The sequence below is a fragment of the Triturus cristatus genome, chromosome 4_2 (genome assembly GCF_964204655.1).
Source record: "Triturus cristatus chromosome 4_2, aTriCri1.1, whole genome shotgun sequence".
Taxonomy (NCBI): Eukaryota; Metazoa; Chordata; class Amphibia; order Caudata; family Salamandridae; genus Triturus; species Triturus cristatus.
Genome location: NC_140586.1, coordinates 87,127,772 through 87,154,797, shown reverse-complemented (window position 1 = coordinate 87,154,797; position 27,026 = coordinate 87,127,772). Strand labels below are relative to the sequence as shown.

Below are 27,026 nucleotides of genomic sequence, written 5' to 3'. Positions count from 1 at the left end.
CATAGAGAAAACAACTGATATTAATACCATGATTCCTTCTTTGTATTGGCTCCTACAATTTATGGTAAATCTGAAATGAAATGCTGGAGTGTCACTGCTGTATATTGATCTCTTACTTATTCTGGCTCCTTTCTCTATTGTCACGCCAGCCAATGTCTTTTCATTTGTATGTTCACCCATTAGTTAATCTATTTGTCTCTCATATTCTCTTCCTCTCACAATTTATGGGTTTGATTCACTATAGGAAACTTGGTTTTGCTGCAGTAGTCGCCCCACTTTTTGCCTGGTATTTGATGCAACTTTAACTGGAGTGCACTGGGTTCCTCCTAACGAGGTCCTCAGTGCCAGTGTACTTTCCTGAGAAACAAGGTAGCTGGTCAATTGATCCCTAATTGACCAGGCCTTTAGTGTGAGAAGTTGGCCTGATATATGATGTCCACTAGTTCTAGTGGGCACCCCGTATCAGTCCAAACAACCCTTATGGTGATTGGTTGTAAAGTCAACCTTATAGACCAGCTATCCTAGTGGTAGCATGGACAAAGCAGTCTTAGGCTAAAACTTCAGAGGGCATGTGAAGCCAGCTGTTTTACCAGAACAATCCTTTGAACACCAAATGAAAGGACACCACACAAGATATATATCAAATATATATGTATTTATTCTAAACACGATACCTCTGTTCTCTTTATGAGGGCAGAGGTCAAAGCACAATACAGGAAGCTTAAATAACACACTTTAAGTTGCACATATACCCTGCCCTGGGGGCGGAGGAAACCATATACTAAGAGTGGTATAAGTACCACGACAGAAACGCAGAGTAGGCCTAGGGAATCGCTGGGGCTACACTAAACGACCTATAGTTAGGAAGTGGGAGGCCCACGGGAGGCGTGTGCAGTGTCTAAACTCACACGCGGGTTCTCATAGGGGTACAATGGGAACGAAGAAGTCAGATTTAAATAGATTCAGGACACTTGCGGTTAAGCTAGGAAAAATACCTCTTATACTAGGACACTAGGATAGTCACTACCCACGGGAGCACCAAAGTACTCGTGTTACCTCACCCAGCGAAGCCGGGTGCATAGGTGCCAAAGCGTGTCGGGTTTTGTCGTCGTTTCCTATGGAGAGCTGCAAAGAAGTGCTGCAGGCGACCAGGAGCAAAGTGTCTGGATGGATCCAAGGGTGGATCGGAGTAGTGGAGAACCTGACAGCAGAGGGGACAGAGTCTGGGTCACTAGCCAGTGACCAGGAAGGAACCAGGCGTCGCCGAGTGCTTCAGGTGAAGAAATGGGAACTTGTCTCCGCAGCCACGTGGTCCAGGAGGTTCTGATGAAGATCAGGAGCCGGTCTCGAGCTGTCCCACGACGGATCTGGAGGCCGGCGGTGTCGGTACCTGGATGGGAGCCAACAAGCCTTGGCCAACGCAATCCACGCATGATGTGAAGATTCGTGTCAGAACAGACCAGCAAGGTCTGTGGGGCTTCTCCTTTGCAGGGAAGCAGGAGCAAGTCGGGAGCAACCAGACCAGCAGTAGGAAGAAAAAGGATCGTCTTCAGAGGGCTCACTAGCCAACGGGCTAGCAACCGGGAAGACGCGTCGAGCAGGAAACTGCAGAAGGGCCCCACGCAGTACTCGTGGAGTATGGAGGGCTGGGCTTCGGTGCAGTGAGTGCTCGGGTTAGGGGTATCTCAGTCCCCAATGCACATCCTCGAGGATACCTCAGGAGCAGCGCAGGTCAGCAGGTCGCAAGATGGCCAGGGCGTCTGGTCCCACGTTTCTCGTGTCCACCACGGGTCTCAGCTTGGTTGTGGATGTGGATAAAGGTCGGAGAAGTCCAGTTCCTGTGAGCAGTCTCGTCGGGATCCCTCAGGAGCGTCAACAAAGTAAACCGGCAGTTAGCTGGTTGGTGCCTGTTTGCACAGGGTGGTCACTCCTTGACCACAAGGGAGATTCTTCAGTCTTCTGGTTGTAGAATGTCGAAGGTCCAAGAGTTTTGTATCAGAGTGTTGGTCCAGGATAATCTAAAGTCTCTAGACTCAGCTCCTAGCTTTATACTAAACTAAGGAGCTGAATTACCTGCTAGGTCCCTCCTATGGGTGGGACCAGGGAGGGGGGTGGTTACACCCCCTTCCCTTTGTCCAGTTTCGCACCAGACCGGGGCTGGAGTGCCCCAGCAACTGGTTTGAACCGGGCTATGCATGGAGCACCTTGTGTGCCCCAGGCAGTGTCCCGTTTCATTCAACCCACCCTGCCCCAATACACTAAAGGATGTCTGGGGAGGTGCTTGCACCTCCCCGGACAGGAAACCTATTGTCCAGGCCTCCCTTGCTGGAAGGGTTCCCAGCTGCAGGAGGTCAGACTTGTGTCGGTGGCAGCAGCATCCATTTTGTGATGCTGAGGTTCGAGTTATCTTTCACCGGGTACAGTAGCTAATACATGTCTTCTCCCTCTAGAAGGGTGGAATGCTACCCCCGTCGCCAGAATTGGCGAGGGGGTAGTATTCCAAAGCGTATGACACCTTACACGACATGTTTTGATAAAGCCAAACCAAAGTTGGCATTTAACCGCGAGGATTATAATGCACTTAAGAGTATATGGTAGGCGATATCATAGAACAGCTATAAGGACATGGTTCCGAAAGCTGCAGACAGGCTCAGCTCATGCTTGAGCACCATCTCACATAATACCAAGCACTCTGCCTCCAGGATTGTCAAGGCCTGCCATAGGAGTGACTGATGGGTAACTATGTGTCTATATATAGGTTTAGATATAGGTATACTATATCTAAGCAAGGGGTGATTACACCATCTTGCCCCAGCTGAGTGATCAGCCAGTGGTGTCAATTTAAGAGGACCAGCCAGGGGTGGCATAATACATGCTGCAGCCCCTGGTAGGCCTTGGGTGCACCTATGCCCTGGGTACCTATGGTACACTGTACAGGGACTGATAAGGGTGACCCAATATCTAATCTGGCATGTACCTAAAGTACATGGTATCAATTTAGAGAGTGAACAGCTGGGCTGTGGGTCTGATTAGCAGGCCCACAGCCACACTAAAGTCAAAAAATCAGTGGAGCAAAAGCAAAGAGTGGGGGTGAACATAGGAAGCAGACCCTACTCTCCTACATTTAGCACCTCTGTAAGTCCCTGGTAAGTGGTACCCTTAGGTACTTAGAGCATAGGTACTAAAGAGGGTCCCCAAGAGCTGCAATATGCCTTGAGCCACTCTAAGGGACCCAGCACCAAACTCATGCAGACTGCCACTGCAGGGTGTGTGACAAGGTGCTCTAAAAAGTGAAAACACAACATGGCATGCACTTTGTGGGCCATGTCCCCTAACACTGCATGTAATATTTGTAAGTCACCCCTACAGCAGGCCTTACAGCCCTAAGGCAGGGTGCATTCTATTACATTTGAGGACATATTTGCATGAGCATATATGCTCCTGTGCTGGCAAGTTAAATTACTGACAGTATAAGTGAACAGGGAAGCCATCTTAAGGTATGTACTGGGCACTGGCCAAAACGAGTTTCCCAGCTACATAATGGCTTCACTGAAACCTATGGTGTTTGGTATCAAACACCTAGTATTAATAAACCCACACTGATTCCAGAGATGGATATATTAATACATGCACCCAGAGAGTATCTTAGAGGTACCTCCTGAAAACCAACGACCCCTAGTGTATTTGCTGACTGGTTGTGTTCAGCCTGCCACCACAGACTCGTTTCTGACCCCTTGAGATGGGAGCCCACACTCTGAGGTCAGAAACAGTGCCTGCTCTCGCAGGAGGTGTTATCACCTCCTCCAAGCAGGATGACTAGTAATCAGCATATGAAGGCAGGAGGTTTCAAAGGGCTCCACCGCCTTTGATATGCAACTCTAGCTTCCCCAGACATGGGAAATGCCATCCCCTGCCCAGGCCCATTAGGCAACAGGACAAGTGGGAAAATTAGCTAGTCAGGAGGCGTGTTCAGCCTCAGGCTAGTACCATCCCTAAGGTGTGCTACCTGAAGTGAACACAGCTAGGAGAATTCCGCCATCATGGTTTTGGTGGAAAAGGTCCTCTGGGTCACGGTAAAGCCCAATTCCCACGGGAGTGGTCATATTGTGGCGTTAGTCACCCTAAAGGTAGGTAGCCCATTGGCTACTACATGACACTCACTGCAATGCCCATAATCACAGTATTTAGGTGGCACCTCTGATGCAAGGACTTCGGTTTTGGCAGATATAAGGAGGGAATGGACAAAGAAGACTGCTGACACCAGAACCGAGGAGTAACTGCTGACTTGGCTCCAACCCTCATGGAGAAACCCGACTCGTCCTGCCACTGTGCAGACTCCAAGAAACCCCAAGAGATGCAAATGCTTCACAAATCACCAGAGAAACTTCCTTCAAGTAGAGGAGCTACTACAGGCACCAAAGAAGCAAGATTCTGTTCACCGCCCTGCCACTTACAGGGACTATCGACGCTGCAGCCGCCCAGAAAGAGGTCGCAGTGCTCCCACAGGTCAGACCCTTCCTTCCTTCAAGTGTGGGGACGCCAGTACCGAACGGAGCAGCACAGTACCAATACCTGGAATATTGGGCCCCTTGTAGCAACTATGGCTTGTTATATCTAGCCCGGACACCAGCGCCGAAGAAAACCGACCTGCACAACGAGGAACATCAGGGATAGTGAGACTCACATCGAGAGTGGCCCAGCTGTCCTGTTTGCCCCTTTTCTGCAGAACCAAGGCAAAGAATAAGCCTCTATATGCCACCAACCAACACCTCAAAGTACCTCTACTCCCGCACCCCACAGCCTGAGTCTGAAAAGGTGACAGTGCCAAAGGGGTCCTGAGAACCTCAAAGGCTGAGCCCACTTTTGGGTTTGCCTAGACTGGACTCCCAGTCGCTGAAATACACCTCTGCATCCGGCTGCTCCAGAGCCGCCTGAGGTGACCTTTTGGTGTTGACTTGGACCTTGCCCCATACATACCTTAAGTCCAGGAGAAGAGCCCCGTAAGTCACTAAAAGTGCCAGAATGAAGTACATATTTTTCTCCCATATGATAACATTACCACTCTAGATATTGCACTAAGTGTGACCTTTTGAAACCTGTAAGAATTCATAACTCGAAAAGTACTTACCCAATTCCGATGCTCTTGGTATCTAAATTCACATGGAATCTGTGCTATTTTTTTAATTGGTGTTTGATTTCTTTTTGAGTGTGTGTCACCCTTACTACCTTTGTGTGTACAATAGACGTTTAGCACTACCCTCTGATGAGCCTAACTGTTCCCCCATACTACCACAAAAGAAAGCATTTGTGTTATATAATTTGTGCATCTGTAAACCAATTGGGGTTTGCCTGGACTCTTTAGACAGTGTACCTCATTTTGGTCCACTATACAAAGAACTAGCATTCTACATTCACCATCTTGAACTATACGCAAAATCCATGGAATACTTTACTTACATTTTTATTTAGACTCCTGTATATAGTTGAATTTGGAAGCTGGTGAGACACTGATGAACAAGTTACTTACCTGCGATAACACATTATCTGGTAGAGACATAGTCTAGCCGCAAAGTCCTTAACTTTTGAATTCTCCTGAGAGGCCAGACTGGATCTGGACATTTTTCAGGAGCAGAACCTCTGCACATCGATATGTGGAGTCATGCAACTCCCAGTCAATGTCGACCACGTCATTGATGTCACCAGAGTCTATATAAGACGCCCTCTGATGCGCTCACATCAGTTTATTCTATGATCAGATTCCACACCAACATGCGGAGCCACCGTAGAAACTAGCTGTGTTAATAGTGTGCTAAAAAAGGGTAAAAACATTTTATTTAGCAAAAGTTACAAACTCTTAAAGAAAGAGAAGGTAATACCCAGACAAAGTCCTTGTTTGGAAAGACAACACAGACCATAAAGCAAACAGAAGGCAATATGTACATGGAAATGACAGAGCGGAGCTGTGCCAAATTTTGGAGCCCCACGCTCCGTCGTTTCTAAAACGCAGGGATGCGCTGTATTTACAACAATATGGCACACCTCTGTGTTTTCCCTAGTGCTGGTGCTAAAATTAGCTGCCTAGCACCAATGCAGACACCCTTGCGCCATAGTGCAAGGGTGTCTGCATGGCAGGGAAGGATTGTTCATGTGCAGGAAGGTGTCCCTTCCTGCACATAATCAATAATGGCGATTATTTTACTCCTTTGTGTGCTGCATTTTGTAGCACACATAGAAGTAGCAATTCTCATTATTTAATAATTGTTTGTGTGGGAAGGGATACCGTCCTGCACATAATGAATCATTAATGGCATTTTGTTATTTCTATGTGTATTGCAGAATGCAGTACACATAGAAAAAGCAAAAATGAGGAGAAATAAAACTATTTCTTGTTGAGCCAACATAACACCTGCTTTTGCATGGCGTTACTTTTTGGCGCTGCCTCAGATTTACACGAACTTGCAAATCTGGGCAGCGTCAAAAAGCAATGGGTGTTTCGATGGAACGCCCACAGCAACACCCATTGCACGGACGGTACCATATTTACAAAGCGGTGTTAAGCTGCGCAAAGTGGCTTAACACCACTTCGTAACTATGATGGAGGGCATTGTGCCTCCGGAACGTCAAAAAAAGTGATGATCTGATGGCACAGTCACCTTGTAAATATGCCCCAGAATGAGGACAGGGATCACTGGTGAGAGAAACCAGGGTCCTTGAAGGTGTGTACCCGTAATAACAAAACATGTGTATTTGTAAATCGCACATTCACTCAAGGGTATCTTGGGGCAGAATAACAGATATTTGTTGTTACCCAACTCAATGTTGTGACCATAAGGTCAAACACAGGCCCACACAGTGGACACATTAGCTCACTAAGTCACCAGACTCAGACTGGGTACTAAAATTCGTTCGCAGAGCGGGACGATGGTCTTGCGTCAAGGAATCTGTGGCTAGACTATGTCTCTACCACATAATAAGTTATCCAGTATTGGGGTATCTTTCATAGATTCACATGCCTGAATCATTCCCCGTCGTCGGGATGGGAGCCCCGGTAAAATACAAAAGTAGTGCCATAAGTAATAAATAGGCCAAAAGAGGCCAAAGGCTACATCTTATAGGGAAAAGGACCAAAAGTCAGCTCCAACCAATCCGCTACCAGCACCCTCTAGAACACTCCCAGCAGAAGCCAGTTCTCCTCAGATTTTCACCACACGTTGTGTGTAAGGGAGTCTCCCTGAGTGCTACTCAGTTTTTTTTCTTCAGCTCTTCAAGCAAACATGTCTGACAAAAAAGGCCTCTTCCGCTCCTGCAGGACCTGTGGGAAGAAGGGGGTCCATGTAGATGATCTTCATAAAGATTGTCTTTATTACCTCTACCGTAACCATGAGGCAACAGACTGTAAAATCTGCCGTACCTTTCCCAGCAAGACTCTCAGGGGTAGAGAGGCAAGATTACTTTTATGGCTCAGGTCTTCTAAAGAACGACCTCATTCTTCGGCTGAGGAAGAGGACCGATCTTCCACATCTAGTAAGAGGGCTAGATCTCAAGAAAGCTCTTCAGGTGAGGGAAGGAAACACCTTAACACTTCCCAGGATAAGCCTGTCTACAGAGAGAGGATTTCTAAACATTCCTCTGAGCCAACGTTGTCTCCGCCATCTACACCGCTTACAGTGCGTCCAAGATCGTCCTCTACTGACCCTGTAAGTAAAAAACGCTTCAAAAAATCTGTGTCGATGACGACTGTTCCTTCATCGTCGATGATATGTGTTACATAGTCGACGCCATTGTCAACGGCAACTGTTAGAACAACGGCTATTTCCTCTCATATCTCATCTACAAGGATGACTATTACGACGAGGCCGTTGTCGAAGCCCGTCGACAATGGGAAGATTCCATCACTGAAGCCACCGTCGATGACGACATCATAGATGATGTCACCGTCGACGACAGCACCGTCGACGACCGAGCCATCGACGACCATTGTCAATGAGTGCGTCTGTTATCTTGCCACCGTCGACGAGGGAACTTCCTGAAATACTTGTTTCTGCACCGTTGACACCCCTGTCAACGAGAGTTTCCCAGCTCAAGACGTTTCAAAGGCCTTTTCAACAACAGCCTTTTCAGGACTATAGTAAAGTGTCTCCTCTATTGCCATCACACCTTTTAGAGGGTTTCGTGGAGGAGGAGGATTATGATGATGAGGATGATGAGGGTCCTTACGGCGTAGCTCACAGTCCATCTGAGCTCATTGTTAAATGCCAAGACGTTGAGGATGAAGATGATTACCAGGAGGGACATTATCGCAAACAATTTATGGCTCCACGTCATGCCTATCAGTTTCATCGCAGGCAGGAGCCACGCCATAGGGAGATGGCTCATCTTCCTCCAGCACTTATTCAGGATCTGCAGGAAATGTTGGCGGATTACCGTCAAAGATTTCCTCCTCAGCCGTGTGGTGGCGCTGGAAGCGGTTACTGACAATGTTGCCAGGTGGATCCACCTTCCGCTGTCGATGGCGGGTAGGATTTCCCTTATAAAGATGGTCCTACTCCCTAAACTTCTATATCACTTTGTTAATATCCCCTAAAATCCTGGGCGCTATTTTTTTTAATGAGTTAAATTCACAACTTACACGACTTATATGGGGGGAAGCAGGCGCGACGTAGCCTAGCCACGCTGATGTTACCGTATCAGCAGGGGGGATAAGATGTTCCCAATTTTGAATACTATTACTATTGCGCGCAGGCACACTTTGCAGTTTACTGGCTCCATCCACCTCCCTTCATGCCACACTTAGCGGTGAAAGATGGCTATATGTCACCGACCCCCCCAGAAGGTTACCTCTTCACTAAGGTGACGGGGCGAGAGCGCGACCCTTTCACGGTGGATTGTACGGTGGCTGCGTAGGATCAGATTGCGCGCAGGGTGGGAGCTCCTATGATGTATTCCCTCAAATTACGTCTGCTGTGTAACCCCTTATTACAGGTCACTCATGAAGGGCTATGCCTCAAATTACTGGACAATCTGCATTACACCACCTGGGGAGATCTTTAAGTCGGGGGGCAATTCCGCTCTCAGATTACAATTTTTTGATGGCTGGGAGCCCTCCACTATGGATCGTTTCATGTACATCAGGCTCCGGCAGAGTGTAAGGACGGCCACCCCTGCGTTCCCAGATGAACCCGAAACGTTCGCTCTCCTGCATGACCTTCTTCGGGTGGACACTCCACGGCATGTCGTGTCAACCCTGTATAAACACATCCGTAAAGGACCTCCCTCCTGTTCTCCAAGGGCTAGAAGGGAGTGGGAGGAGAATCTGAATGCTCCAATGACGGACGAGCAATGGGAGATAGGTTGCAGGCAGACAGAGGAGGTTACTGGTAACAGTAGTCTTCGCCTCATACACTTTAAGTTTTTGTATAGACTATATCATACCCTGGTTAAATTACACAAATTGAGGTTGAGGGAGCATGATCGCTGTGCACGATGTGGGCAGCAGGGGGCGGACTTTTTACACTTAGCATGGGGCTGTCCTCAAGTGGCCACATACTGGGTACAAGTCTTCGAAGGGCTCTCCACCATGATCGGGGTACATATGGTCCCGGACCTGCTTGTAGCTCTATTGGGCCTTATTCAGGGCATCAAAACAGTACATTAGAAATATTTAGCTTTGGCACTGTTTCTGGCAAAACGGCAGGTAGCTTGTCGGTGGGGACGGGGCCGAGCCCCCAAATTCAAAGACTGGATAAATGAGATGGCTACGTGGCAAGGACACTTACATGATTATGCGGAAGTGTTACCTATGAACTCTCGCCCGAAGGATGTTTGGGGTCCATTAACTGCCTATCTTTTGAACTCTGACACATCCCATGGTGCAGTAATGGCGAGAACGGAGGTGGGGCCCGAGGGGGAGGGGGACACAGGAATTCCATTGAGATTCCCCCCGGATGAGTGTTGAGGACTTGGGGAACTGCATTGCTGAGTCGGTACAGGGCTGTTGAGAACCACGGTGAGTGCGGGGGGATATGCCTGGGGCCCTATCTAGTCGTGGGAGGTTACATACATCTATCTGCTGTTGCCTTTACAGATAAGGCCCGCATTGTGAGATTTTTAGTTGCCCCGAGGGATATTGGGACTATGTAGCTCTCTGGGTACTGTAGTTTTCTGTTAACCTTTGACCAGTGGGTGTGCTGTTATCCAAGTGGGGATGAAGGGGGGTTGTTTATAGGAGGAGAATCTGCATGGGAAGGTGTAAGTTTCTGTCGTATGTAGCCAGCAATACCATGGTTGATTGTCATTACGCTGATGTACTGTGCAGAGCCTCAATAAAGTTATTTTGAAAAATTACAAAAAATAAATTAAAAAAAAGATTTCCTCCTCAGCAAATTCCGACAGAGAACGCACTTCCTCAGGTAGCAGTTCCTGCTCCGGTACCAGAGCCTACTATACCTAGTACACCAGTTCATGCACCGGGTCCACCTGACACTGGACACCAGGACACTTCCTCCTCAGACGAAGAAGTTGAGGAAGGTGAATTGCCTGATCAGGCAAATGCTGGGATGATTGTATAATCCCAAAACCACCTCCGCCTCCGCGCTTACTCTCTGATTCTCCTTCTGAAGACATTAGAGGATTTCATAATTTGATGCAAAGGGCAGCCACTAGGTTCCAACTACCTATCACTCTCAAGCAAACACTGTTTTTTACATGATTTAAAAGAGGACACTAGAAAGGTCACACGCTCTATTCCTATTATCGAATACATCTGGCAGGAGGGCGTAAAAATCATGAAGACGCCAGCATCCATACCAGCGGTGCTTCCTCGTGTGAAGAAAAAATATTGTGCTCCAGAGGACAGTCCATCTTGCCTTGTAGGATACCCGAGACCGGATTCGGTCATATCTCAGGCTGCACAGAGGCGTTCGGAGAACCTTGCAACACTTATTACCACTCCTCCAGACAGAAAGGGACGTCGCATTGACATTATAGGGAAGAAATTCTCTTCTCTGGCAGCGGCAACAATTAGAGCTGCTAATGCTTTAGCAATCATTGGCTGATCTGACCGTCAGATGTGATCCGATATGGCGGGATTGATAGATCTCATCCCGGAGGAACAAAGACAGGAGGCCCGGAAAATCTTATTAGAGGGTGAACAAGCTGCCTCCGAAACAATTAATTGTGCGTTAGACATCGCTAACACAAGCTTTTGGCAATTAGCTGGAGCAGCAGTTCTTCGACGCCAGGGGTGACTTAAAGCTACTACCTTCAGACATGAGGTTCAGACTAAGATCCTGGACATGGCGTACGATGGGGACTCACTGTTCGGAAAACATATCGATGAGGCTCTTTTAGCAATAAAAAATGACACGGACACTGCAAAAGTCTCTGGGCACTCTGCAATATAGACGTGTACCTTTCGAGGGAGCCAGAGGGTGAGGATTCACAACATACCGAGGCGGATATCAGTCAAATCAACAATATTGACAATATCGGCCTCAGTTTCGCCAGTCTTACAACCAATCGTCATACCATCAGTCATTGACGGCTGGTTTCTCTCGCCAGGGCGGCCGTAAGTGAACGCAGCAACAAGGCAGTGACTCTGCCAGAAAGCAATGAGCTTATCAGGGTGCCAGTCAACATTCCCTCCCGACCCGTGGGCACTAAAATTTCTGCTTATGCACAGCGGTGGCACAAGATCACTTCAGACCGCTGGGTGCTGGACCTAGTCACCAAGGGTCATACACAGGAATTTTCTTTTTTTTTTAATTAATTTATTTTATTGTTTTCCTTCGAACAAATTACAGTGAGACTCAGCAATGCAATAGTACACTACACTTAATACACTTTGTTAACATATGATCAGTGGCAACAGTTAACGACAGTGCAGGGATACAGAAAACACAGTTATGAGCATAGTATTCCCATTAGCGCACACACATTCTTGTACAGCCTACTATTAGTCCTGCACTCGAAAAACCATGTCATGTAGGAAGACTAGACAAAACCATACATAATGCAAGGGATAATAACATCAACTCAATTAGCATGCCAAACCTGGGGTTAATCATATGTTACGTTGTTTCCGCCAGTTGAAGTGTGCTGATAAGTATTGAATAATTCCCAGACGTTTTTGGGCCTGTTTTGCAGGGGGGGGGGGGGGGGGGGGGAGTAGTTCACTTAAAAGTTCCGTCTGCGTGCTACAGAATGTCATGTCGTTCTTCCACTGAGAAATCGTAAGGAGCGGACCGCGAGACCAGTTGATTGCCACCCTGCGTTTCGCCATCAACAATCCCTTATCTACCAGTCGGCGGTCTCCTTTGGGAATTGATTTAGAATAGCCCAATAATGCCAGTGTTGGGTCAGGTTCTAGGGTTTGCTTAATTATTTGACCTAATTCACTAAATACTGAGACCCAAAAGGCAGCAATGCCAGGGCAAGTCCATGCTAGATGTAGGAAGTCGGCCAATTGTGCATGGCAGCGATCACATGTATTGCTATCCCTTAATCCGTATCTGTACAACCTCTCTGGTGTACAATATACCCTGTTTAGGTATTTAAAATGTACTAGTCCATGCCTACCATTAAGTGAGATCCTCTTGGTGCTGGTGCAGCAGTAGGTCCACATAGCGTCTGCTATTTCTATATTCAAATCTCGCTGCCATGCTAAACGAGCCTTTGTGTAATGATTCGCTCTGTATGCCATAGATGTATTGTAAATATTGGCTACTATACGCTTTGGGGATGTTGCTCGTATGATGTGTGTTAAAGCTAATAGCTCCGGTGGCTCGAGATATTCTTCCCCCAGTAGTTCTCTCAGTGCGGTCCGAATTCTATGAAATTGAAATTGCGTCAAGATGGTAGATGTCGGTTCATTGGAGCTAAAATCATCCCAGGTTTTAGAGACTCCGCCATCGAACAGTTCCCCAACTGTGTGTACACCTAAGGTATTCAGTGCTAGTGTGACCCCCCCTTTCCCTGCAAGGTGTTAGCCACATGCACCATTCTAGTGAGACTTTCGGTGAATACAGGAGCGCTCCCGCCTGTTGCTGAAATAAGTAGTGCCAGGCATGTGTTGTGGCATTAATCGAATCCAGGATGCATGTCCTCCGATCTGCAGCCTGAAAGAGCATTGCAGGTAGTGGGAGCGGGGCCGCCACCTCCGATTCAATTCGAAGATGCGGTATGTCTGAGGAGCCGTGTATCCAATAGAAAGTGTGTGCGCTTTGCGCAGCTCTGTAGTAGAGATCGAAATCTGGGGCACCCAGACCACCCATGGAATAAGGTAGGACCAGTATTTGCCACTTAACGTGTGGTTGCTTACTGGCCCATGCTAGTCTAACCATCAGGGTATTGAGGCGGTTGAAGAGGATGCGTGGGAGAACCATAGGTATATTGGTAAATAAAAATAGTAGTCGTGGCAGCACCACCATTTTTATGATGGCTATCCTACCTAGCAAGGACAGTGGTAGCTTAATCCATCTCTCGACATCATCCTCTAATCTGCTAAAGGTCGTCCCATAAATTTTCCTGAACACCGTCTGAGTCCGTATGTATTTTAATACCCAAATAACGTACCGCGTCTGTGGTCCATAACAGAGGGTAGTCTAGGTCGCATTGAGTAGTGGCAGGTGTAAGTGGAAAGACAATGGACTTCGGCCAATTGATATGTAATCCGGAGAGTACACCAAAGCTCACCAACTCACGGAGTACTGCCGAGAGGTTGGATTCCGGGTGCCAGACATAGAGTAGTGTGTCATCAGCGTATGTGGACACTATGATTTTGTAACGTGGAAAGCATATACCCCGATTCTGATGATATTCCCTTAAGCACGGGCTAAGGGTTCTGCCACTATAGTGTAAAGTAAAGGTGATAACAGGCAGCCCTGTCTCGTGCCCCTGGAAATGCGTATTGGGTCTGTGACCATGTTCCCGATTTTTATTCTAGTCGTGGGCCTGCTATAAAGGGTGCCCAATAGCTGGAGGAATACCGGGCCCACTCCCATCCTAGTCAATACTTGTATCATGAATGGCCATTCTACAGAATCAAATGCCTTCTCTATGTCTAGGAAGATGGCTACAGCCGGTGTCTCTGATTTTATATGTTGCAGAGCTCCAAAGAAAGTGCGCAGATTATAAGTCAAATTCCTACCAGGAACAAACTCCGCTTGTTCCGGTGCAGCTAAAATTGGGACCAGAGGGACCAGTCGATTAGCGAGAAATTTTGCAAACAACTTTGTGTCCACGCTGAGCAGAGATAGAGGGCGATATGAGGCACATTCCTCCGAGGGCTTACCGGGCTTGAGAAGGGCCACTATCACAGTTTCCGACATAAAGGGTGGCATAGTCCCTGTAACACACATGTCGTCAAACAGTGTCACTAGCTGTGGGAGCAGTAAATCTATGAATGCCCTATAGAATGCAACCGTGAGGCCGTCAGACCTAGGAGCACTCCCCGCACGCATGCTAGGAGAATTTCGTCTTTTTCTTTAGGTCTAATAAGGAAGTCCCTGTGCATGTTCGAGAGCCACGGTAGTTGAATGTGCGCCAAATAATCATTTATATGATCGTCTGTGGTAGCGTTTCGAGAGGCATATAGTTCAGAATAATATTGACGGAAACTGTCTGCAACCTCGGTAACGTCAGACAAAATCTGGCCCTCAGCTGATCTAACTTCTACCGTTTGCATCGCTTCCCTTCGTTTCTTAAGTAACCGTGCTAAGACGGAGCCTGGTCTTTCATTCTCACCATATGCTCTAGCTGTGGCGTATTTGCCCAGATGTTTGATCTCGTCATCCGCTGCCATATTGTATTCTCCCAGCAACTCTGCAAGTTCTCCCTCAACTGATAAGTCCGTAGCTGACAACAGGTGTGTTTCTATAAACTTAATTTTACCCTCCAAGTCTGTGAGGCGGTTGCGGATGGATCGGAGGACTCCCGAGTGTTTGGATATAGTGATCCCCCTAATGTAGACTTTGAATGCTTCCCAAATGGTTTGATAGTCTTCAACAGAGCTTACATTTTTATCAAAAAATGTCTCGATAGCCTCGGCCAGTTCTTCTTTGAATACAGCATCTAGTGGGGAATAGGGAGGGAAACGCCAAGTAAACGGGGGTATTAGCCTGCAAGGTGTATCTAGCACCCAGAGGATCGGTGAATGATCAGAGAGTGTACGTGGTAACACCTGACAAGTGCGGACCTTATCGCAAAGTGATCTAGCTGCAAACCAATAGTCAATACGAGTGTGTATGTTATGATATGCAGAGTAGTGTGTATAGCCACCAGTGTGCGGATGCGTCAGACGCCATACGTCGCCTAAGTCAAACCTAACTAGCGCACAGTCCGGCTCCCTGGCAGCTGCAGTAATGGAACGTACAGGTCCCCCCGATCTGTCCAGGCTAGGGTTACGAATCAGGTTGAAATCGCCCCCCCACAACTGTAAGCTCTCGCTATGGCAGTCCACTCTGTTGACTAGTGCAGAAAAAAACTCAGGATTATCGAAATTTGGGCCATATATAATCGCCATGAGTAGATCCATGCCCTTTCCACCACACCTAGTAATGGTATATCTGCCTTCAATATCAGTAATCAATGGAGTGATGGTGAGTGCTGACTTAGGGTTGACCCATGTGAAAACACCTCTCGCGTGTGTGGTGAAGCCTGCAGCATGGGTGTTACCTAACAGACCTCTACAGCGTAACATTGGGGAATTGAGTGGGAGATGCGTTTCTTATACAAGTGCCACATCAATTGCATGCCTCTTCAGATATGCAAGGACTTTGCAAACTTTTCTGTGGTCATTCAATCCCCGAACATTCCATGTGAGTGATCTGAGCGTGTCCTTCCCGGAATCCCGCCCGTCATTCGCTTTATGTGCCTCGGGATCATTCAATGTCGCCATATCACAATGATGCATGGTGCAGAAGAACTGTGTAGCATGTGAAGTTGTCTAATGTCTTGCTTACAACATCGTCTGAGTCTCATCAACCCTTCACCCTCCACCCACATCAAGGCCCCCCCAACCAGGACCTGAAGAAGAAACACCCCAAAAATACCCCTCTGAACAACTCGTGCATACTGCCGTTCGGGACTAAAAAAAAAACTATCCCCCCCACCTAGATGCAACAATAACAATTCCCCCAGTGTGTGATTCACACGTAGGCGGAGGTTGCCAACAGTGTACTGTCGACCTAATGAGTAGCAATTGTCAGCCCCCTCCACACACACCCTAATGCCTATATTACGCATTAGCTAAAAGAATACATATCCTGCAAGCAATATATCAATGTTGTCAATCTAGTGACCATGTTCGCCCCCCGTCCCGTAGCGTCTAACCACGAGAGACGTTAGGAACACATCAAAACAGTCGAGCTACTTTAAGAATAAAAACCCAAACTACCCCCCAGTGCCTCCCGATGTTCAGAATATCAAGCAAACAGTATTACAATCCCCGGCCCCCACAGAAACAAGTGTCTTATCTGTGTCGTGATCAATTCAAGAGATCAGTCCTGCTCCTCCAGGGATCCTCCTATCGCACCAGGCAAGGCATCTCTGTCTGGGCTGTGCCGCAGATCTCTGGACCAGTCCTTCATTGCCTTTTGCAGAGTCTTGGGGTCTGTGAAAATTAGTGACTTGCCTTGGCGATTGACACGTAGGCGGGCTGGGTATAGCATTGTATAATTAATGTTGCTATCTTTTATTTGTTTCTTGAGTGAGACGAACTGACGACGCGCCTCCTGGACCTTCATGGTGAAATCAGGGTATAAGGCGAGCACAGATCCCTCATAGTGTAAAGTCTGTTTCTCTCTGGCGACTCAACGCTGCATCTCTGTCACGGTAATTCAGTAACTTTGCTATTATTGGCCTTCGTTGTGCACCCAGCGCCGGACGAGGACCCAAGGAACAATGCGCTCTCTCGACCACAAACATGGACGAGAAGGTATCACTGCCCAACAACGTGACAAATAATTTCTCAATAAACTGTTCTATATTACCAGTAGACGTCAATTCCGGCAGGCCTGTAATACGTAGGTTACTTCTCCGGGACCTCGCCTCTAAGTCTTCGTCTTTATCCTGCAACGCCTGGAGCGTCATATCTATACGTTTGTGGCCTGTGTCCATTTCCGTCTGGGCTTCTTCCACTTCTGTGATAAGACGTTCGGCCATGTCAATGCGCTCCGCATGTTTGTCTAATCTTTCAGACATCCTATCCATGCGATAGGAAAGGGAATCGATCTTCGTACCTAAGACAGTTAGTGAGCTTTGCAGGCCCTTTTCCATCGATGCCAGCGTAGACTTGATGTCGCCATCTTGCGATTCCCGGCTCCCCTCTCCACCACTCTCTCTGTCGTCTGCTGACAGTGCACGATCTCGAGGCTTACGCTGTTCGAACATCAATCTTTGCTGCGTTTTGTCCGTTCTGCCCATACCTGCAAGCATCTGTTGGTCTCCCCAGGGACCCGAATGTCAGCGCGAACACAACCAGATTTTACGTGGGCTATAGCAGACGGGGACTTAGGTGAGGAGTGAACAGCCCTGCGTTGCTTATGATGCACCAAACTTAGATAGGCGCTCAGCCTGAACGACCACTCCAGTATTCACAGGCCGGCAAGCGTAGGCACCGCTTTAGCAGTGAGAAAGACAGCGATCACACCCTGGACCTCCGCGTAGGTCAATGCACCCCTCTGTCTTTATGCACTCACAGCAGCAATGAGCAGAATGTGCTGGGCAGCCAAAACTGGGAGTCTCCACGTGTCTGTGCGCCGCAGATTTAAAAAAAAAAAATGCGTGACAACAGTGGTGAAGACATCAATACAGAGGCAGTCAGTTCCAGGTGCCAGGTAGCTTCAGGATGGAAGGTCAAGGGGAGGGAAGCCAAGTCCCGCTGAGCAGCATGCAGTAGGAGTCCCGGGGAGGGGCACCACATATGCCAGGTCTTATCTCGTTATACGCTCCCCTCACCTGCTCCAGCCGAGTTGTTATGGAGGGTAGGGGCGTGTAGCAGAGCTCCCGTGCCTCGGTGGGTGCACGCCGGTCTCGCACTGTTCACTCCACACTCACCGCGTCTTCTATCTGCCACCGCCAGCGAGCCGCATCTGCTGGGCTTTCGTCGTTCACGGCGTCCTCACAGCCGCGCACGGCGCTCAGTCACTCCTCACTCTGGGACAAACAATCTTCGGCTCACCCTCAGTTATCTATGTCTGCGTCCAAGGGCACCAATGTTCCGACCGGCTCATCCGAGAGCGCGCACCTCGTCAAGCCTCACTTCCGGCCGGCTAGTATCACACCTGTGACCGGGGATTCACGGCCCAGGCAGCGCGTCGCTTCACCGCAGTCGCCGTATCTCGCACACCTCGCCCCGGGACGAACAGAGAGGATCTTCAGGTAGCCCAGCTACCGAGCAATGCAGGGCGTTAGGATATAAAGTAAGTTCTACACGCTAATGCCGGATATGTATAGGATTGTGTGCTGAAAGTGCGGAGCCCTTCTTTTAGGTGGCCATCTCCGGTGCTAGCAAGCTCCGCCCCATACAATGGAATTTGTCCAGAAACCACCTACTACTCCGCCCAGGGGTCCCCCTCCCCCCTCGTCTTCACTTATTGCGCAAAGAAGTCTTGATCATGCTCCTCAAGGAAGCGATAGAGGAAGTACCATCCACACAGAGAGGAACAGGTTTCTATTCTTGTTTCTTCCTAATCAAAAAGCAGTCAGGAGAATGGCGACCGATTCAGCACCTCCGCAAACTCAACAAGTTTCTCGAAAAGCAAACATTTCGGATGGTAACGCTTTCCGATATTCTGGGATGCTTAAACAAAGGGAATTTCATGACTTCTCTGGACATGGAAGACGCATACTTTCATATTACTATCCATCTGAAGCACCGAAAATATCTACGCTTCACAGTGGCTGGCACCCACTTCAATTCAAGGTGCTCGTGTTTGGCCTAAAATCAGCGCCACGGATTTTCACCAAGTGCACGAAACCTGTAGCAGCGACCTTGTGATCTCGAGGAATCTAAGTTTTCACATACCTCAACGATTGGCTGCTCAAAGCTCCGTCAGAGCAGGAAGCCAATCTTGCCACAACAGCTTATCTCTATCTGTTCACTACGCTGGGACTCACTTTGAACCAGGGCAAATCGAACTTGCTTCCAACTCAGGTCATTTTGTTCCTAGGAGCGCCCCTGGACATCATCCAGTGAAAAGCATTCTTGTCTCAAGACCGTCAAGTGCGCCTTCAAAAATTAGCGACCACCATTTCAAGAAGAAAGTCAGTTTCTGTTTGAATATTCAAATCGCTCCTAGGGATGTGCTCTTCAGCAATCAACTTGGTTCCTTTGGCACGGCTCAAGATGTGACCTCTTCATGAGGAACTACAGAAACAATGGCAACAAGCAGTGGGGTCTTTCGAGGGTGTAATCAGAATAACTGCACGAATGGTGGACGCACTCCATTGGTGGTCCCAAACTGCAAATCTTGCCCAAGGTCTCACCTTTCTGCAAAACATCCCGGACTTTGTCTTAACAGCAGACGCCTCCATGGAAGGATGGGGAGGTCATCTGCAGGATTTGCAAATCCAGGATAAGTGGTCACAGGCACCGAAACAACGCCACATCAACAGTTTGGAACTCCAAGCCATATTTTTATCTCGTCAGGCTTTCCTTCCAAGGATAGCAGGTTCCTCAGTGCTGGTCCGTACCGACGATACGACCAGCATGTACTACATAAACGAGGAGAAACCAGATCTGTGACGCTTTCCCAAGAAGCGCAGGAATTGTGGGAATGGACAACGATCCACGGAATATCCTTGAAGACCGAGCATGTCAAGGGTCTGCACAATACCCTGGCAGATACACTAAGCAGGTCTCAATCCGGCTGCCATGAGTGGGAGTTGGAACAAACTCAGGTGAACAAAATCTTTCTGACATAGGGCAAACCAGCTCTAGATCTGTTTGTATCACAGGAGAACAAGAAATGCCAATATTATGCCAGCAGATTCCCTCAACCGGGGTCAAGGGGGAATCCCCTTTCAATGAGATGGTCCGGGATTTATGCCTACGCTTTTCCCCCCATTCCATTAATCCTTAGGGTGCCCAGCAAGATCAAACTGGAGGGCTACCGCCTAATTCTGATTGCACCCCGTTGGCCCAGACAGTATTGGTTCCAGGAGCTTCTTCTGTTGTCACAAGACACACCCATTCGCCTTCATCCAACAACAACGATATTATTACGGAACAAGGGCCAGGTGATTCATCCGGATCCACAGTCCCTGCACTTGCACGCATGGCTCCTGAATTCCTAGAGGTCAAAGACCTCAATATTTCACAGGACTGTTGGGACATACTGTCTAAATCCCGTGCTGAAAGCACTCTCAAAACATATCGTCTAAAATGGAAAAGATTCTTTTGTTGGTGTGAAACCAGTGAGGTTCATCCAGTTCAAGCCCCTGCTGAACAGATTTTACATGACTTGCTCTCACTGACCAGGTCTGGCCTCATTTTTTTGTCAATCAAGATTCACCTAGCTGCTCTTTCCAGATACAGGAAATCTACTCAGCTTCCTTCTTTATGTTCATCTTCTCTTATAAAACAATTCATGAGAGGGCTTTTTTGCACTTTTCCTCCTGTGTGTGCACCTCCTCCAGAGTAGGAACTCAATGTGGTTCTAGCACAACTGATGAGACGACCATTTGAACCAATCCATAAAAACAGAGCTTAAATTCCTCACTTGGAAGTAGCCCTCTTGCTGGCTCTTACTTCCGCAAGAAGAGTCAGTGAGATTCAGGCTTTTATGATCAAAGAACCCTTCTTATGCTTTACACAGGATTGCGTGATCCTTCGGACAAATCCGAAGTTCATACCGAAGGTACCGACGCAATTTCACTTGAATGAACCAGTAATGCTGCAAACTTTCTTTCCGAATCCATCCAGCCCTTGCTAAACAGGCTGTACATTCATTGGACGTAAAAAGGTGTTTGAAATGTTATCTTTAAAAAACAAAAGATATCAGAAAGACGGATCAACTGTTAGTGGCCTAAGGTCAAGGAAAACATGGAATCGCAGTAACAAAAGCCACAATAGCCAGATGGGTCGCATCTGCCATTCAATTCTGCCACGCGAAAGCCAATAAACCTCTCACAATGAAGGCTAAACCACACTCCACCATAACTGTTGCTGCATCTACAGCCTTGTTTGCTGGGGTTGCACTGGATAAAATATTCTGTGCTGCGACATGGAAGAATGTCCACATGTTCACGAGATACTACTGCCTCCAATCTGCACAAAGGGAGGATGCAGCGGTTGGACTAGCTGTGTTACGCCATCTTTCACTAAGGACAGATCCTTTAGATTTCTTATAAGCTTGTCTACTATTAGCTTTCTTTCTTTCTTTACTGCTATATTGGTTACAGTATTCATGCTCCTATGTTTCACAATTTCTAAGTTACTATGCTTTAAGCTATATTTATATATGCTCATGCTTATGTCCGCTGTCTCTTTTAATATGATTATTGTCTTTAATGCTTTGTCATTACAATATTTCAAGATTATGGCTGTCCATTTGGAGTTTACGAATACATGTCTCCCACCATCCTCTAACAACAGTACAATTAGGTACTGCTTGCTATTCTGATTCAGGCATGTGAATCTATGAAAGATACCCCAATACTGGATAAGAAAACAAGTTACTTAACTGTAACTACAGTTAGCCAGTATTGGTATCTTTCATAGATTCACATGCACCCACCCTCCTTGCCGTGGAGTCAGTTCTCAGTGATTTTGGGGATTCTTACTTCCCAATTGTGCTTGGAAAATCTGAGGAGAACTGGCTTCTGCTGGGAGTGCTCTAGAGGGTGCTGGTAGCTGATTGGCTGGAGCTGACTTTTGTTCCTTTTTCCTATAAGGACGTAGATAGGCTACTAAGATATAGCCTTTGGCCTCTTTTGGCCTATTTATTACTTATGGCACTACTTTTGTATTTTACCGGGGCCCCCATCCCGACGACGGGGAATGATTCAGGCATGTGAATCTATGAAAGATACCAATACTGGATAACTGTAGTTACAGGTAAGTAACATGTTTTCTTACTGAAGGTAAGTAACTTGTTCAACTGATAGAGACATCTACCTGCAGATTCCTTAACTTTTAAATTAAATGCCATAGATATACCCCACCAGGAGGAGGGTCTGTAAACTGACCCTACCAAACGTTGTCAAAGAGGACTAGCCGATGTAAATTAAAATAGAAGACCGAATTATGTAGGAAGATGCATGAGAAGGAACAATATTTCCCCATAACCACGGAGAACATATAGAAGAAAAGCCTTGGAAGTCACGGAACAACGTGATTATGGTAATGAAACATTGTGTCAGAGGACCACCGTTGAAGTTATAATAAACATCCTATAATTCCAAATGTGATGACCTATGGACAGCTGGAACCTTGATGTCCAGCAGCAACAGCAAATGTCACCAAGCTATAGCCCCTTTTGCCAGCAGAATCATAATAGAAGGAAACGTATTCTGAGAAAAAGGAGAAAGGAGGCACAGAACACATCCACACCAAAGTAAGAATGGATTAATGCATGCACGACAAATTCAGGAGAACCACTCATGAATAAGTACTGAGTAAAATGGAACACTTGACCTAGAAAAAACACTCTAATTTAGAGTGAAGACCACTAAGTGTGGACTCCAAAAAGTGGAATGAAGAGCAAGTGCATACACAATACCAAATAGCGGTAGCACTGCAATAAAAGAGAGAGAGAGAGCAGGCAAATCTACACAAGATACACGTAAATTGAATCTTAAGTTGCAATTCTACACAAGATTGACAATTCTACACTTGTCAAAAAAGATACAAAAACATATATGAAAATGCACATATATATGTAGAGCCGCTATACAGATATATCTACATACATACAGTCATGTATTTATAAGCATCTCAATTATAGACTGCAGCCACCACCATGCTGATGTCCAAAAAGAACAAGTAGCATGGAACTGAATAATCAGGATCAGAGTTCCAAAACAATGGGTAAAGAGACAGAGAGACAACACTCACTAACAAAAAAACTGGATGGTGAAGTATTAAAAACAATGTTAGCCAACCATGAGCCATAAGTGAGACTGTAAAGACTATAATCCTGAACAAAACCACTGCAAAAAGAGAGCAAGAAATAAGGATATATCTTGGCCTAGAAAGGACAAGTTGAAGTACAAATCTATATTGAAATCCCAGAGAAAGATGTCCATTCTTTTTATATGACAGGACAAGTCAGACAGAGCATAAGCTGAATTAGAAAATTATTATTTAATGATTGGAGATACCAGAGAATGAACCTGGCCATCGCATACAAAACATGAACTCCACCAAGCTACGTCCCCTACTCGACTGTAATAGTTGGTCATTACCCCACTGAGTCAAAAAACAAACCACGAGAAGCCAATCTACTGATAAAATACAAGCTAAACAAGAGCTACAATGGCTCATTAGAGGAGGACCTCTAAACCACACCAAGTAGAAGGGCAGAAATTTGACAATCCTTGGTATACCCTGGTATACAGGTGAAAAGAGCATCTTACAAAAAGAAGTGCAACCCATAATAGATTGGGGCACATGGTTGTAAAGTTAATCCCTAAAGGTAGAATATCAAGACACCTTTAAGAGCACAATGAAAACAATTTCTAAGGAAATTCCTGCATGAAATAGCCAATTCAAAAGAAGATCCAAGTCCAAGAAGATGGATGAGAACCTTGCGAAAACTAGTAGTAATAAATGGAGTTCACCCAAAAAGGATGAAACCATTATGTGACATACGTTGCTATCGAACAAGTTACTTGCCTTCGGTAACGAATCTGTAAGAGACATACATTAGTTATAGATTCCTTAACTTATAATTACCCCCAGGCGTCCGGAGAATTTTTCTGTAGCCAGTACCCCTGTGCATCGGTAGGTGGTGTCGGTCGACTCCGCGTCCATCGTCTGCCTCGTGGTCGCCGGGATGACGTTGCCCCTGCGCATTGGGCCTTGGGAGTCCTTTTCCCTAGAAGTCAGTTCGCAGAACGGGGAGGATGGGTGGGGCAGTAAGGAATCTATAACTGATGTATGTCGCTTACAGATACATCGTTACCGAAGGTAAGTAACTTGTTCATATGAAAGAGACCATTAGTTATAGATTCCTTACCTTAGAATAGATACCCCAGCCATGCTAACCCCAGAGGTGGGTCTGTGAACTAAGTTCACAGCAGAAAGTCAAGGAGAACAGAGCTGCCAAAAAAGATGTCTCTCCAGACTTAGCTATCCAGGCAATAATGTTTGAACGTGTGCAAGGAAGCCAACGTTGGCTGCCTGGCAAATGTCAATCAACGGAACTCCACGTGCCAAAGCAGTAGTGGCTGCCGTCGCCCTGGTAGAGTGGGCGCGCAGGTTCCTTTTTCGCCAAAGAATAGCAGATTTTGATGCATAGGACAACCCATCGAGATATGGTACGTTTGTGCACGGCCTGACCTTTCTTGACACCCACATAACCCATGAAGAGTCGATTGTCCACCCAGAAATCTTTAGTGCGGTCAAGGTAGAAGGACATCGCACGTTTTGGGTCCAGACGGTGGAGTCTCTCCTCCTCTTTGGAAGGGTGCAGAGGTGGGAAGAAGGTGGGCAATGTGATGGTCTGACCTATGTGGAAAAAGGTAACCACTTTGGGCAGAAAAGCGGGCCTAATGCGCAGGACAACTTTGTCCGAATTACCTGCTAGAGAAGGAGGCTTGGAGGAAAGAGCCTGAAGCTCACTCACCCTGCGAGCAGATGTGATGGAAAGCAGGAAGGCGGTCTTCAATGTAAGAAGACAAAGAGGACAATTATGTAGAGGCTCGAAGGGAGCACACATAAGGAAAGTAAGAACAAGATTCAAGTCCCACTGGGGCATTACGAAGGGAGAAGGGGGAAAGAAATTAGTAATGCCCTTTAGTAATCTATTTACAATCGGAGACTTGAAAAGAGAAGGCTGATCAAGAAGGCGCAGAAAGGCAGAGATGGCTGAAAGGTAGCCTTTAAGAGTGCCCAGAGCAAAGCCCTGCTGGGCCAAAGATAGAATGAAGAGGAGAACCTCTGAAAGAGGGGAAGAAAGGGAATCCGCAGTCTTAGCTGTGCACCATGCCACAAATTTGTTCCATCTACAGATGTATACCGTTTTAGTGGACGGACGCCTGGCTGCCAAGATGACATTACAGGCTTTGGGATGGAGGTCCAAAGCTGTCAACAGTCGCCGCTCAATCTCCATGTAAGGAGGTGGAGGCTGGACAGGTTCGGGTGGAGGACCGTCCCCTGCTGCTGCGACAGAAGATCCTCCCATGGAGGAAGTCTGATCAGAGGATCGATGGCCATGCTCAAGAGCTCAGGGTACCAGACTCTTCGTGCCCAGTCTGGAGCCACAAGAATGACTTGGTCCCGGTCGCGCTTGATCTCCTTCAGCACTCTGGGCAGAAGTGGTACAGGCGAAAAGGCGTACAGGATGCCGCAATTCTACTCGCAACGAAAAGCGTTGCCCATCGAGTGCTACCTTGGAAACGCGCAGAACTGCTGACATTGTGTGCTCTCTTCGGTGGCGAACAGATCTAAACAAGGCTCTCCCCACTGCCGAAAGAGACCTTTTACCACCTCCGAGTGAAGACGCCATTCATGATCCATCATGCACTGACGGCTGACTTCGTCTGCCCTGGCATACAGGGAACCTGCCAGGTGTTGAACCACCAGGGATATGCCCTGATGTTCCTGCCATATCCAAGGCGAAGCGCCCCTTTATGACTCATACTTCAAACAGTGACAAAGCACCAGCACTAACCCCTTTACACAACCACAATCCAAGAATACTCTAACTCAGCCTCTTTGTTATAGACCTGGCCTAAGCAAGCATACCTACTGGCAGCCCTTCTGACCCATGTCTACCGCAAACTTTCAAGTCAATTCTTCTAATAAACTCTGCTGCCAATCCAGTAAGAAGAATTATCAATGATTCCTTAACTACCGGAATATTTCCAGAAGAACTAAAAAAGTCTTACATACATCCTTTACTGAAGAAAACAAACTTGGACTTGTTGAACCCTGACAACTACAGACCCATTACAAATGGACTTTTCCTGAGCAAGCTGATAGAAATAGCAGTGTTCGCCCAGATATCAGAATTCATTGAAGACAATGCCATACTTTCAGACTTCCAAACGGGATTCCGTCCGGGAAGAAGCACAGAATCTGCCCTCCTTGCCATCTGGGATGACCTGAAGAACACAGTTGACAACAACGGGGTAGCGCTACTCTTCTTGGACCTCTCAGCTGCCTTTGACACGGTTGACCATGACACTCTGGTACAAAGACTCTATGAAGCCGGCATACAGGGGACTGCTTTAGAGTGGATCACTTCCTACCTTAGAAACAGAACTAATGTCATCCATACCCCACCTTTCTCGTCCAAACCTTACTCCACAAAAGCTGGGGTCCCTCAAGGCTCTATCATCTCGCTCAAGCTTTTCAACATCTATATGAAGTCATTACCGGTACTGATCAATCAATTTCACCTCACGTGCTATAACTATGCAGATGACATGCAAATACTCCTTCAACTGGAATGCCCCAAAGACATCAGAAACGGGCCAATTTTCAGTTGTTTCAGATCCGTGGATCAATGGATGATGAGTAGCCATCTGAAATTGAATGCTTCCAAAACAGAAATACTCACGTGTTGCGATTGGAAACATTATGACCTGCTTGCCGCCTGGCCTGATGAACTGGGATTACCGCCTAAAGTATCAGAGGAAGTAAGAAACCTCGGAATGACCATGGACTCCAACTGTCAATGAATGCCCAAGTGGACAAACTAGTCAAGATCAAGCTTTGTTACTATAAAAACTCTGCAACGAATATTCCCCCATTTGGGATTTCCACACAAGGTCCAAGCACCCATCTCCCTTGTTTTGTCCAAATTTGATTACGCCAATCGCCTCTACTACGGATCACCTTTAACAACTATGAAAAGATT

At 47.0% G+C, this 27,026-nt stretch overlaps 1 protein-coding gene across 1 annotated transcript in view; it reads left to right on the top strand.

Annotated features, from left to right (window-relative positions):
- LOC146833056 (potassium channel subfamily T member 2-like) overlaps positions 1-27,026 on the top strand; it is a 783,113-nt gene that overhangs the window by 740,023 nt on the left and 16,064 nt on the right. The window lies entirely within an intron of this gene.